Genomic DNA, 14,929 nt, shown 5'->3' on the forward strand with positions numbered 1-14,929 from the left:
TGTTTGCCTCTCTGATTGCAATAATAACAGATATTCAGCACTGTTTCATTCTGCTAGGCTGCTGAGATGCCGTACACCATAAAATGGGTTGGTCTATACCAACGGGAATTTATTAGTTTAAAAGCTTACAGTTCTAGGCATTATCAAGACAATACCTACTTCCTGAAGACAGCCTGCTGGCGATCATGGATGACAAGGCACATGGCTGCATCTTCCGGTCCCTCCCTTCTCGTCTAGGTTTTATTGCTTCCGGCTTCTGGCTTCAGTGGCTTTCCCTCTGTTTCTCTGGCTGTTTCTCTCACCTTCTGTGTCTTTCTCTCTGTCTTTATCCTCTTATAAAGGACTCCAATAATAGGACTAAGACCCATCCTGAATGAGATGCGTCACATCTCAACTTAAAAGATTCTGCTCATGGGCGGTGCAATGGTGGTTCAGTGGCAGGAATTCTTGCCTGCTGAGCTGGAGACCCGGGTTCGATTCCCAGAGCCTGCCCATGCCAAAAAAAAAAAGATCCTGCTTACCAAAAGATCCTACTTACAATGGCTCCACACCCACAAGAATGGATTAACTTTAAGAACATACTTTTCTGGGTTACATACTGTTTCAAACCATGACAAACATAAAAGAGACTGTAGAGATACACACAAAAGCAAAATGTAGACATCTATGGAGAAATCAGTGGAATTAAGTGGAGACAATGAGGTAACTTAATTTCATTATATATTTTTAATGAGAATATACTTATACATCACTTGTCATTAAAAGCAAATGAACAAAATGGAAATTTGAAAAATACAGTAAAGTATGAAACTTCACTTTTAATTATATTCTACAGATCAGTTAGTATTTTGTGTATTTTCTTCTAGTAATTTTTCTATTTATATAAATGTGCAATTACATACTTTTTATAAAACTTTGACTTGTTCAATTCACTTTCTCATGGTTATATCAAATTCATTCGTTGACCATAATTTATTTATCCATACTTATATTGCTGAGTATTTTATGGCAGCATAAACAATGTTGCAAAGCACAAAAATGAGCATACAACTTTCTAATATCTCAAATTGTTTTCTTAGAATACATTCCTAGAAGTGAAGTTGTTGACTCAAAGGTATGAATGTTGTAAGACTTTTATTATATATAACTCATGTTGCTCTCTAGAAAACATTATTCTAAAATCAGTATATGACTATGATTACTTTCCAGGAACCTACAACCTCCAGTGGGTTCCTAGGTCAGGTGAATCCTGAAATCCAGAGGAGTCGCCTCTCCAGAACATCAACTAGCTGTATCCCCCATCCCGTATTATTGGCAGCCTTTTCCAAAATGAAAAAATTAGAATGGGCATTGCCCAAAGACCCCTAAAAAGTAGGAGAAAGATCAAAGGATAAGGTGGAGTTGTAACAAAGAATGTAAGATTTAACAAATGACTGCTGAATCATTATATTGATATTTCTTTTAGTCTCTTTTAGCTAGTCTTCGAGTAGCTAGAAGGAAAAACCTAAAATTGTAGAACTGCAACCCATACCAAACTCCGAAATCTGTTCTATAACTAATTGTTGCAGTGCGCTTTGAAATGTATCACTTTTTTGTAAATACTTTTTTTTTTCAAGTGGGCAGGTATCAGGAATCGAACCCGGGTCTCCGGCATGGCAGGTAAGAACTCTGCTTGCTGAGCCACCATGGCTCGCCCTATCTGTCATTTTTTACAATAAATAAAAATAAAATAAAAAGACAGGAAGGCTAAAATACATAAAATTTAAAACTGGAAACAGTGTATGACTCTCCATATTGCCCATCACCTTTGCCAAGAAGTTTTTATGATCTTTTTTCATCTTTGCCAATGTTATATGTGAAAAATGCCTTTTACTGATATTTTAACTGGCATTTCTTTAATTCTCAGTGATGCAGATGTTTCTTATATTGTTCACAATTCGTATTATTAGTTGCATGTTATTTTCATTAATCAATTTATCAATTTCCTCTTACTAATGTATCATATTATCTCTAAAACCTACCTCAAACAAGAAAATTCACTCTTCATCATTTATATTACAAGTATTTTTACTAGCATGAGATTATTTTACTTATAATAGCTTATGAGACCAGTTTTTCACTTTTTGTACTCACATTAATTAACATTTTCATCTTTTATTGTTTACTTTATTTTTATTTATTTATTTATTTTGCATGGGCAGGCACCGGGACTCGAACCCTGGTCTCTGGCATAGCAGGCAAGAATTCTGCCACTGAGCCACCATGGCCCACCCTGTTTATTTTACTTTTGATTAAGAGGCTTTTCAACCAAGAAATCGGATATATTTTCATCTATAGTTAACTCAAATTATTTTATGACTTTAACCAAGTCTTTTTTAACATGTTACTCCATCTGAAATTTTTAAATAAACATTGTGAGATAGAGATATAACTTTATATTTTCAAATTAATTGATAAATTATGTCATGTCACCTATTAATTAAACCATTCTTTTCCACTAATTTAAAATTAAAATGGCCCCTTTATCATATTTGTAAATATATGGTCTCTCTGGTCATCCAAGGCTATTTCTTCAACCTTCTTGATCAATATATTTGTGTTCATTCAAATGCAGTGTGAATTTCAAATTTTCTCCATAGGATATTCTCTGACTAGAAGCAACTAGGTTGAGAAAAGTAGTAAAAATGTCTTGGGTCTCTTGCAGTTTTCTATTCCATTCCATTAATGTATCTGTCCTTGTACTAATACTATACCAGAAACAGATTTATATCTCTAATAACATGGTAGCTCCCTTCATTATTTTTACTTGCATAACTTTCCTTGCTTATTTTCACATATTTATTCTTACATGTAAGTTTTAAATCCATTATATTGGAGTTGCTTAAATGTATGCATTTGGGAAAACTGAAGTCTTTATAATATTTGCATTCAGAAACACGTCTCTACATATTATCAAATCTTACTTTTAAGTTCTTCAAAACAATGATAAACTCTGCCTCATACAGATATCCTCAGTATATCATGGAGGTTATTCTTAGATATGATTTTGTGTCTTTTTTAAAGTGCAATTTCTTTTCCCATTTTAACATTCTAACTTAATTATTACTAGTTGAAACTTCATCAAGGCCATCTCTGAAATCTCAGCATGGGTCAGGGCCCCTTGCCATCCAATCAGGAAAAAGGTGACTGCCACAATGACTTGACCCTGAACATGACACACACACACACACACACACACACACACACACACACACACACAAATTATCAAGCAAGTTTTCCATTTTCAGTGATATTGAGAGCAAAGCAATCAAGAAAATTATTGGGCTAACACTTGTAACAATTTTTATAAATGGCATAGAAAAAGCAAATCTTTGAAGGCAGAATTTCTTTCAGACTGAAAAATATAGTCTAATAATTGCTTAGAATTAGACCCACATGACAAGCATGATTATAAAAGGAAAGCTAGTGTTCTAAATGACCTAAAAAAACCGTCCAGGCTAATATGCTCAATAATGAGACCACAGAACTATGTGGTAATCTTGGGAATTCACATAAAGATGCAAGTAATTAGATAAAGCATTTCATAAATATATAATTGGTGCATAGCTATATATTTAGGGAGAAAGAAAAGGAGACTAGATTGAACTTTGAGAGTGAACACAATTTCTTGCCTAATTCACGAGGACACAGTGTGAAAAAGAAAGTGATCACTGGACTGAAGCTCTGGTTCACCAATGATCCTCTAATTCAAAAAATGGACATCTCTTTATTTGACAGCTATTTGGGGTCATCTCAAAAATGAAATCTTGGGCTGCTCTGAAAGAAATCTGATTTTATTTCAAATGGCTCAGATGACACCTGCGGCCCATTAGTTCAAAGGATAAACTGAACGATAGTGAAGAGATCATCAAGGAAGATAAAATAAAATGAGAAGACTTTTTTAACCTAGATGAAAGAAGGTGCTCCATTCAAGAGCATATCCTTCAAATATTTGAAAAGTCATTACATGGAAGAACATGCAGTTCCTCCTATATGGAAACTGTGGCCAGAACTAGTTCCAGAATGTGTTGAGATCAATGTAAATAGAACCTTCTAGCGGTCAGAGTTGCCCAGGAGAGGCATGAGCAAATGGGCATCCTCTGAGTGGGGTGGGGATGTGCTTGTCTAAGCATATGATGGAATCTTTGTAGAGAGCTCTCAAATAAGATAAGTGTTCTCTTTTTAATGAAATGAACTTTAAGTAAATAATCTTTAAAAAGATTTGTAAAATTTAATCATCTTTCTGTTACCATAAAAACTTCAGATTCCACGTCTGCAGAATTGTTTTCCTCTCTGAGGATAAATTAAAAGTTGAAGAAAGGGTCCCCAGAAATCGCCGGACATTTATGGAACCCCTAATATGCGCCTTACATGTACTATCTAATTTATGCTTTAGAAAAATGACCCGTGGTTACTATTACACCAAGTTAAAGGAGAAAGGTAAGCACAGATGTTTAAATAACCTAGCCAAGGTCACATAGCTAGTAAGCGACAGAGCCCACGTCCTGGCAGACCCAGATCATTCCACTGCTAACAGCGATTTCCCAAGCCACCTCCTTCTAGAGGCAGGAGAGAAGAGCCAACAGCAAGTAACTGTTTTCTCCTAGTAAAACCTCTGTAAATCAGCTCCACCAACTTACAAAGCACAGCTTCCTGGGGCCAATTAGTGTGGGTATGAACAACTTCTCCTATTTCAAAAATCCTTGAAATGCATCACTGACTTATAAAAGGACAATCATTGAAATCCATTACAATATATATCTTCAGGAAAATACTAGGGCATGTTCGGTATGCTGTGTCTAATAAAATCAATGTTATTGCCACTTTTAAAGGGAAATTTAATATTTAATATTGGCTGAGGGTCATGTAAAAATCCTGTATCCTATTCTTCAATGGAGTTCAGAAGTTTTCCTGAGTCAATGGCAGAGACTGGACAATACGTGATAATGTCATAGAATGTCCCAGATTAGACAATAAAGGAGACTTAGTAGAAGTAAGGTAGAGGTGAAGGTAAGCCTCAGGGTTAAGTGGGCAAAGGAAGGACCCCATGGTCCTTTCTTCAGTCATCTGCCTTTCCATCCCCCTTAGCTTCCCTCTGTGTGATTTCTTCCTACAGAGACCGGCATCCTCCATACCATGGGTAGGACGGCTGCCAACAGGACTCCAGCCTGGCCCTGTAACTCCCACCACTCTGAATTCATGGCACAAACCGTTCTCTTAGTTTCTGTTTGAAAATCACTGATAAGGATTCTAATCAGTCAGTCCAGGTATCCAACCCTGGGCCAATCAGTTGTCATTACTAGCAAGAGTTCAAAAGGGTGGTTAGGGCCATGCCTAGGCAAGGAAATTGCAAGTCACCCACATTCAGTATCTTTTATATGTGGCCTCCAGTAGAATGAGGCAAAATGTTTATGGCTTGTTGTACGTTTTAGGGAAAAGTTACCAAGGCTTGTCAAATTAAAAAAAAAAAACAAGAGCAGTTGTAGGTTTACTGAAAAGTCAGTCATACAGAAAGAACAGAGTTCTCATATACCCTTTATCACATGCACAGTTTTCCCTTTTATTAGCAGTTCACATTCATATAGTACCTTTGTTATAGCTGATGAAACAATGTTATGATAACTATACTAAATTCTTTTAGCCCACTGTTTACATAAAGGTTTGCTTTTGTGTTGTACAGTTTGATGATTGTGTGTGTGCATGTGTGCAGTAACTTATATACAACCTAAAATTATCCCTTTTATCCCATTTCAAATGTTGAGTTCAGTCGTGTTAATTATCTTCACAAGTTGTGCCTCCATCACCATCACCCATTGGCAAAATTCTTCTATCACCCCAAACTGAAACTCCTCTGTACCGATTATGCAGTAACTAGCCACCCTCCCCCACCATTCAGCCCCTGGTCACTTGTACTTTAGTTGCTGACTTTTTTTAATGAATTTGCATATTTTGATTATTTCATGAAAAACGTCATACAGTATTTCTCCTCCTGTGTCTGGGTTATTTCACTCAACATGATGTCTTCAATAACCTTCAACTGTACACATTTTAAACACAAAAAATTAGACGTTTAATGGAATGCTTCCAGTATCTAGAAAATTCTCTTGTCCGGGTCACCTTATAGCTTAATGATAGTGGACAAAACATGCATTCTAGCCAAAGCCCTTTTTCCAATAGTGCCTTAGCATTGCTTGTGTATTAAATCGCTGAACAGTGATCATGTGACCTAGAAAATGAAAGCACTTTCAGGGGGTGTTTGAGATAACTAGGGGAAAACTGAGTCCATGATCAAATGAGTTTCTCTAATGCTTTTTTGGTAAAATGCATCAAGAACTGTTTCATCGCTTCTGGGCCTTTTGGCTGAGATCAAGTGTTGTGTCTGTTCAGTTTGGTATCTGATGCATCCACTATCCGAGGACAATATATTAAATGGATTTTTGGAACAGGGAGATGGAATGGGAGCTTGCTCCGTCCACTCCACGCATCGACCTGGTATTGCAGTATTTCCAGGAACGGTGCACCAAAAAAAAAAAAAGAACTGTTTCATCTTCTAACTTAATTATTCTAAGGCATTACGTTTACGAGATGAGGTGAAAGTGACTAATATGATTCTTTTTTACAGAGGTGGCAGCCAAAACTTGGTAAGAGCAATTTATCTAAATGTGTGTTAATCATTAGAAGAGCCTTTAGAATGTATGTTTCAATGACATGGCTATACAGATAGAGTTCTCAACTGGAATACTATTTATGTGAAAACTCAAGGAGCTGCCACTACGAGAGAGTTTATGCCACAGGCAAAATGTCAAATATGAAATGTAAGGCCTAAAAGCTAGTCTTGGACAGGTTAAAAACACACATACACACCCACAAACACACACGCAGCAAATAGGTTGCATTGTTGTCGACTGAAGCTCATTTGCAGAAATCACTCAACGCTAACGTGGACAGTCTGATCAGTTCCTCGCAGAAACAGCAAGATTTTCACAAATGAAAGAAAATCTACACACGCGAAGCTGTGACTGGAAAATTTGATCCACATGGTTGTATTTTTAGATCTGTCAAAGATTGACCTCTGTTTGCAGTTTTTCTAGCAATCGTTTAATGTAAAATTAGCCTATTTGTAGCATTTCTATACCGCATGGGGTTGTGCTGTGTATTATACCTTACCTATTACTTATAGAAAGGTCAATAGTCCCTTTATTAGTTGCAACTATTCCTTCTTTTTAAGCTATGAAATGGTAGCGAGCCTATTTGAATACATTTTATGTAAGATTCTGGTTATTTAATAAAAAATCCTTATCTGTGCTAAAAATTTTGGTGGAAATTTACAGAACATGGAATGTACTTTTTTTTTAACCTTTAAAATGTCTGAAGGGTAAAGAGATGGTGAACAGATGGGAAAATTCTCACCACTGGAATCCAAGCAAGAAGATTGCTTTTTTTTTTTCATCAGTATGTGGGAAAATCTTGAGCGTGGAAAAATAGTGCTTTCTCCATATTTAAAACAGGCACAACCTGGTTGTTTTCACAGGCATATCATTATTATTTTATAGATAAGTACACATATAAGTGTGTCAACACATATATACATGTGTGTGGGTAAGTACCAGGTGACCAGGGGGAAAAAGATTTCTAGAGTAAAACCATTACGCTACTTTCAACTTCGCTTTTACTAAACCTATTACTGGCAATTCAGTTGACAATCATATTACTGTGTGATATTCAAATGTCAAATGCATATCTCATTTTCAGCTAAGACCATTACATCATTCTTTGTCAAATGCACTGAATTATGGCTGGGTCTAGTTCTGATTAGATAAGGGACCTCATGCTGGGGTTAGCAAACCCAACCCCAGGGATTGAATCCCAAGCTGAGGGAAATGGCAAAGTTATTATTGATGATGTTGCCAAAACTAACAGGTTTCACATGTCCTTCACCAACAGCCCCAACAGCGACTCAGTTAAGAGCCATTTGTTCAAGTGTCCTAGAATCATTGCTGAAAAAAAGGTGAAAACTCCATAAATTTTAAATACCCGTCAGTATGGAAGTTTGCTCAACTCATTGTAGGGTGCCTGGATCACTGCACATGCTAGAATCATATGACTAATAATCCCTCACGTATGGGCAGGAGTTCGTCTCATTAGAGGGGTCATATAACACGTGCATTAAAAGCCAAGCCTGGGGTTTGAGTCTGCACTCCATCCAATTCTGACGGTGTCACTTTGCCGATGCTCTTAATTTCCTTGGACATCAATTTTTCTACACAATGGTGATTATTGTGAAAATTAAATGAAGTCGCAGACGTGAAACACCTGCTGATCAGTAAATGATGGGGCTCACTATTATGTTATTTGGCTTGTTTTCCCACCTCATGAAATATGCAGAGTATGCATTATAGTGTTTTTCTAGATGAAGAAACAGAACCAAAGAAGATAAGTGGCTTGATCAAGGCCACGTGGCTAATAAGGGTGGAAGGGAATCAAGCCTAGGTCTCCTGATTTGAAATCTAGTATTTTTAAAGTGTCTGTGGAAAAAAAAGAAGCTCTGTAAATGAGGCTATGATTAAGGTATGGCTATACTTGCAAGGCAAAATGAAATGGTGAATTGGTCCAATTATCTCAATAACTCAAGTCCAAAAGTACCAAAACACTTTCATGTAGTGTGTCTGAATATTTCAGGCCAAATATCTGAATAATTGCTCCAATTAGCCATATCATTTTGAATATGTGTCTAAGTCTGTGGGGGATGGGACCGAGTGAGCTCTGAACCCACCTCTCCAATCTTCACAACTTAGTGAGTATTCTTTTTCATTTGCTCCTTCTACTTTGTTTCAAAATCCAGTGATTTTTTTTTTTTATGAAATGAAGCTTGCAGATAAACAGGGAGCTCTCCACTGCAGTGTGGTACCGCTTATTGTAACTTTGGCTTGAATCAGACCGCATAGAGGCACAGCTTTATACAAGAGCAACCAGCTGGGAGCGTGGGGGTGGCTCAGTGGTAGAATTCTCACCTGCCAGGCTGGAGGCCCGGGTTCGAGTCCCAGCCCACGCACTTCCAGAAACACACAAACAACAAACAAAAACCAAACCAAACAAAAAACTCAACAAATGGGATATTCACATGGAAAGAGAATGCAATGTGACCCCCGCCACATAGCGCACGCACACACACACAAACAGGAGTGACCAGCCATGCCCTTGTGTATGGGTGTGTGTTGGGTTGGGGGTAGCGGGCCTGGATGGGGGGGGCGTAGTTGGGAAAGATATATTTTTAAGGTCTTTTCAGCTTTCAGTTTGAGTGCAGAACTGAACTCTGATCTTGGAGAAAATGTTTCAACCGTGCTAAAAGGGAGTTAGAATAGAATTAATCTAAGACAATTCTAATTTCAAGAGTGGGTTAAAAATAACAGTTATTTGAAACTTAAAGAAACCTACCCTCCTTTTCTGTCTGACCTTTATAAAAATGCAAGGTAGAGTTAAATTCTTCTGATTAGAAGTCCTTAGCTTCAGACCTGAACTGAACATAATATCAGCATTAAAATAGAAATTAGTCACATTTGGAAAACAACCAACAAAAGTTTTTTTTTTCAACTATACAAATACATATCAATTAAAAATGATTGGGCCTCGTTACCATCTAGCCTCTGTCAGCTCACCATCATTTACGCTTTACAGTAAATATCGTGCTTGGGAGAATGTGGGAATAGCATTACCGCAGATTGACAGAACTATTATACTTTGAACAGGTACTACACAGAAAGCAGGAAAGTAAGTGTCTTTGTACAATGTGAAGTCTGCATTGTAGAAGGTTCCCTCGAAATGAGTTTCAGACACAATTAGGGCTTATTTTAAAGGCTGTGTTCAACCTAACACTGTGGGTGCGGGCTCCTTAGCTTTAGCACGCTTACCCTCACTTAGCGTTGCTAAAATATTTTGTTTTCTTCTTATCAATTTCCTGGTCTTTGCCCTAAAACCTGTCCAAACTGAGAGGCTGAGTTAAGGTCCCCACAAGCTAAAGAATAGATGTGGGTTTAAAAACAGGTAGGATTGCCTCCCTCTCTTGGCTTTGATAAATTCTATCTTTGGAATTGTCAACATCTGTTCTGTGTGGTCCATACACTCTACCACTCGGTGTATTGACCCAAGTGTGCGAAGAAGAAGAGGCAATGCCTTCACGGAAGAGATTCACAGGGGAAGTGCCCATCACACAGTAGAACCTCAATAGATCTTATTGACCGATATGAGAGGAAGTCTAAGAGGCAGAAAGAGAAAATAGGAAAAGATGTAATTACAGCTTCATTTACTGACTGAGGGGAATGGGACACCTACTGTTATACTTCCATTGCATGAAAGGCAATCCTAAACCATTCTTTTTCTCACCTTAACCTGGAAAGGATATATTATGGCATATAAGTTAGAAGGAAAAGGGAAGGAAAAAAGCATAGGAATTTTTGCAAAATTGTAATTCTTAAGACCCTGATAAAAAGAAGTTTATTTAAATAGCTGTTCTCCTGGTATTCTTTGGCCCCAAAATTCAACTTCTAGGAATCTTCCCAAGGAAATAATCACAAGTGTGCACAGAGACTTGAAGGATGTACAAAATTTTTGACAAAAATTAAAACACAGGACTGGTTAGATGTATCATATTATAAGCATATACCCAGTAGATTAACATGCAGCCATTAAAAGTATGTTATTGGAAAATTTAATTTAGTCTGCACATATTTATTGGCAGATAATCTCATCCAGGTGCTAACACATAGTGCTACCTGCCTTCCTAGAACTCACATTCTAGCAAGGAGCCAAAAATGAAAACAAGTATTTATTTGTAATTGAGATAAGCGTGGTAATATATTATCAGGAAAAAAACAAGTTAAAGGACATTTTGTTTCTGTTTTCGTATAGACTCACACACACATTGTATCTGTCAGCTATCATTGCATAGCTGCATAACAAATTAGAGCAAAACAAAAATCACTTTTTTTTTTTGCCCTTATATCTGTGGGTCACTGTAGGTAGGTGGATTGGCTGAAGCAGATCTGCTCAACATGTGTCTTGTCCTCCTTGACATTAGAACATTAGAGCATGTTCTTCAAATGGTGAGGCCAGTGAATGCAAGAGAGAGTGACAATGGGGGAGGCCTCTTGAAGTCTAGGCTTAAAAATATATTGATAGGCGACCGTGGCTTAGTGGCAGAGCTCTGGCCTGTCATGCCAGAGACCCGGGTTTGATTCCCAGAGCTTGCCGATGCAAAAAAAATATATATATATATGACAGAAAACAGACACCCTCCAAGAGGCAACAGGAACCAACATTAGTTATCTGAATGAAAGGATTATGTTTGATTTTTTATTTCTTCTTTTAGTTTATTTTTCTAAAGTTTCAACAATACAATTGACCACTTTTATAACAAAACCACAACTAAAAAGTTATTTTAAATATTTCACCAACCTAAATCGTCACAGACTTTCTGATTTCTTATGTCCCTTTGTTACAATTATTCATTCAGAGGGGCAGCCTACTGGAGAAAGGAGACCTAATATTTTATGTTGTATATGTCAACGGATCATATTTATCTCATGTGTTTCCTGGGCTGCCTTTCAATATAAACTCTGTTATAGAGCATTATGAAGCTAATATAATCCCTTTTTATTTATTTATTTCATTAAAAAAAACACTCAAAATAAAGAAGGAAAGTTGATTTACTGAGATAACGGCCTTCTTAAATTTATTTTTATTTGCCTGTACTCGATTCAGTTTTTGATATGGAAGGAAAACCTGATCACACCTTGAAAAAATGCTGGTGTTTCTTTTCAGAGAATGTGTGGTCCCTCATCTCACAGAATTCCTCACAGTGACACATGAAAAAAAGCTTTATGCCCCATCCCTGGTTGTTTTTTGTTTTGTTTTGTTTTGTTTTCTTTCTTTCTTTTCTCTTGTAAGTGGTGGTTTTGTTCTCCCTGTCCTGTTGACAGGTTTAGGAAGTCTTTCCCCATCCCCTTTTGGTGCCATGATTAGATTGAATAGTAGATGTTTCTAGTGAATCATTCCACCAATTAGACTAAAATATTAAAAGACAAGTAACTTGAGAAGGAAACTTGCATTTCTATAGCACTTTGCAGCAGATGTATCCTATTTACTGCTTTATTTTATTGCTTAATGACTGGATCTGAAGTAATTGCACCATTTGACAGATATTTATTTGTGAAATGTGATTCATTCAGTCAGACACTTTTAGAATGGTTTTCATGCCAAGTGTTAAAATTGTGTAGACTTGAGTAGCCCTTTCAGAAGATGCAAACACGCATGTAAATTCCATGCATCAAACACATCTACTTTCGGCTCTTTTTATTATAGAAATATTCCAGTTGACAAGGAGTGCTAGTGAACAGACGGCAGGGAGTTCTGGACTTTAATCAACCGCAATCACTGGCAGAGTTCAGAATTAATTTCCTTACCATGAATCACCTGCAGACAATGAATCACGTTCTAGAGAATTTTGCCAAACAAAACAAGCCATCATGGCCTGTACAACTTTTGAGGACAGGACCGTGGAAACTCATTTGACTAGCATAGTTGAAATAGTGAAAAGAAAAGAATACTAGGGAATAGTGGAACAAGCTATCAAACAGTGCCTGCAGACTTTCAGCCTTACGAAGACAAGATGATCAAGAGTGCAGCTAGAAAACACTCTCTCTTTCTGAAATGGTCTACTCACTGGTTGGATTTTCTTCCTAAATTCCAGCTAATGAGAATCAAGGAAAAGGATTCTTTGTTTAAAAGTTTTGGGCTATGAATGGTTCTATGTATTGCTACAGCCTGGGCATCAAAACATTTCCACCCATTCTTTAACTGAAGCGTCAGAAATTTTGCATTTAGTTTCTGATTCAAAGACTATTTACACACAGGCAGAGAGGAATGGAGAGATGTGACAAATATGGAGATAATTCAGGTGAAGAAATCGTTTTGAATGAAATAGTCAAGTCATTTTTCTGTTTGAAGTATTGGCGTAATTTCCTCAATTTTTCATTTTCTTTTCCAGGTATAGAAACAAGGGAACTAATGACTGTTACTTTACAGGATGAAAAAGCTGAGATGAATTTTAATAGCAAGGCATGCAATAAAATATCCAGTATTTTATGAAATATCATCAAAACAATAAGTGATCACTTAAAAAGGAAAGATTTGCACTGTCAAATTTGAAAGAAGGTATTTTGATATTATGCCACCAACTAAACAACACATAACAACAAAAAATGAAAGGCCTTGATCAAACCAAGATATTTGACATATACTACATATCATCACAAAGAGAATAAAAAATAAATAGAAAATTCTTATTTAGAAAGAATAATGAACAATAGAAATTTGCAAATGCATTGTTAAATAAAAATGAAAAACTCAAATAAATGAAAATGGCAATATACACATACATAAAATATATATTTTTTCTTTTTATCGATTGGACATCACTATCAGCTAAATTTTCCCTCATACATTCACCCAATACTGGCATACATAGAAAACAAAGAAGTGCAATTCCTGTCATATGGCATAGAATGAAATAATTTTCCAGATGAGCAATCAATATTTCATTTTAGACCATGAAGCCATGTAAAGTAGGCTATACAGCATTCATTTCTCACCATGTTAGCCCAGTGAGTGGAACATATTTGCAATTATTATTATTAGTGAGTGAAACTGGCTAGGATTTTTGTCTTTGACATCCACTCTCTCAGCACCTTGGTCTCATCACCAATGACTTTTTCTTTCCTGCCCAGTGCCTTTCAGGCACCCAAGCAAAGTTGTCAATTTGGGGCTGTAATCTTTGCCTGAACCTGCTCTAACTCTCAAATTTCAAATTCATGCTCCATAATTATTTGACCCAAAACTCTCATTCTCTAACTTTCGCCCAATTACTTCCAACACTTTAGTCTTTTGTCTCAGTTGTTCAGCTACGAAACACCTATTATTGAGAGCCCTCTTGATACCTTACACTGTTGCAGACATTGGACCTACTGATGAAGTAGGTGGGAAAGGTTAGCTGCTCTCATAGAGCTTTGATACAAAACCCTCAACCCCTCTTCTTTTTCCTGATCATGTCTCCCCTGTCTTTCTTTACTATAAAGCTTGAGTCCCATTATCTCAACCACTCTGTTTTTAATATCCAAACTTCCTTACTCATTATTGCTCCATCATCTACTGGCAGAATTTCATGCCTGGACGAATCCAATCCCTTCCTTTATCAGAACATTTGCCCCAGTAGCTGAACTTAATTTGGACGAGATCACATACCTATATGAAATACATATCACAATAAATTCATGTCTTTACCACCACTACCGAGACCTCAGTGCTTCCCAGGAACCCTTTCTTCTTTGTTTTCTTAGCATTTTTACTAGATTTCCTTGGTGCTTATTTCAAGCTTAATCACGTTGGCATCCAGGGCAAGTGGTTCCAGTGGGCCCACAAATCAACTCTCTAATGCACGTGACCAACAGAAGATGGTGACTATTAGCTTTGCTGGACATCTGAAAGTATCCTTCTTTAATTAAATCTCAGAGATTGAGGCAGATGGAAAATATTCTGAGCCTTGGTTAGGACGGGGAAATTGATTTGCTTTGCCTTGGAGTTAGACATTTGGGTGGGTCTAACCTTCAAATTGAGCTCCTCTTCAGTAAGAATAATCAGTTAAAGGAAGCTTCTTGGTTTGGGGCATAAAGAAAGAACACCCATGTATAATATCCCTAGACTGCCTGGGAAGCAGCTGTACCCCCAGCGACCTCAGGTGATCACTCAATGTCTTTGCGCCTTGCTTTCCTTATCTGTAAAATATGGAAACTAGTAGAATTTACCTAATAGGGTTGTTATGAGGAATAAGTGAGACAAC

The 14,929-nt window shown here is 37.0% G+C and overlaps 1 non-coding gene across 1 annotated transcript; it reads left to right on the plus strand.

Annotated features, from left to right (window-relative positions):
- The first annotated feature begins 6,379 nt into the window (after positions 1–6,379).
- LOC143685479 (U2 spliceosomal RNA) lies at positions 6,380–6,565 on the plus strand. Its single transcript, XR_013176704.1, has one exon. It is a non-coding gene; the product is annotated as a U2 spliceosomal RNA (small nuclear RNA).
- Positions 6,566–14,929: the final 8,364 nt, after the last annotated feature.

The sequence above is a fragment of the Tamandua tetradactyla genome, chromosome 5, assembly GCF_023851605.1.
Source record: "Tamandua tetradactyla isolate mTamTet1 chromosome 5, mTamTet1.pri, whole genome shotgun sequence".
Taxonomy (NCBI): Eukaryota; Metazoa; Chordata; class Mammalia; order Pilosa; family Myrmecophagidae; genus Tamandua; species Tamandua tetradactyla.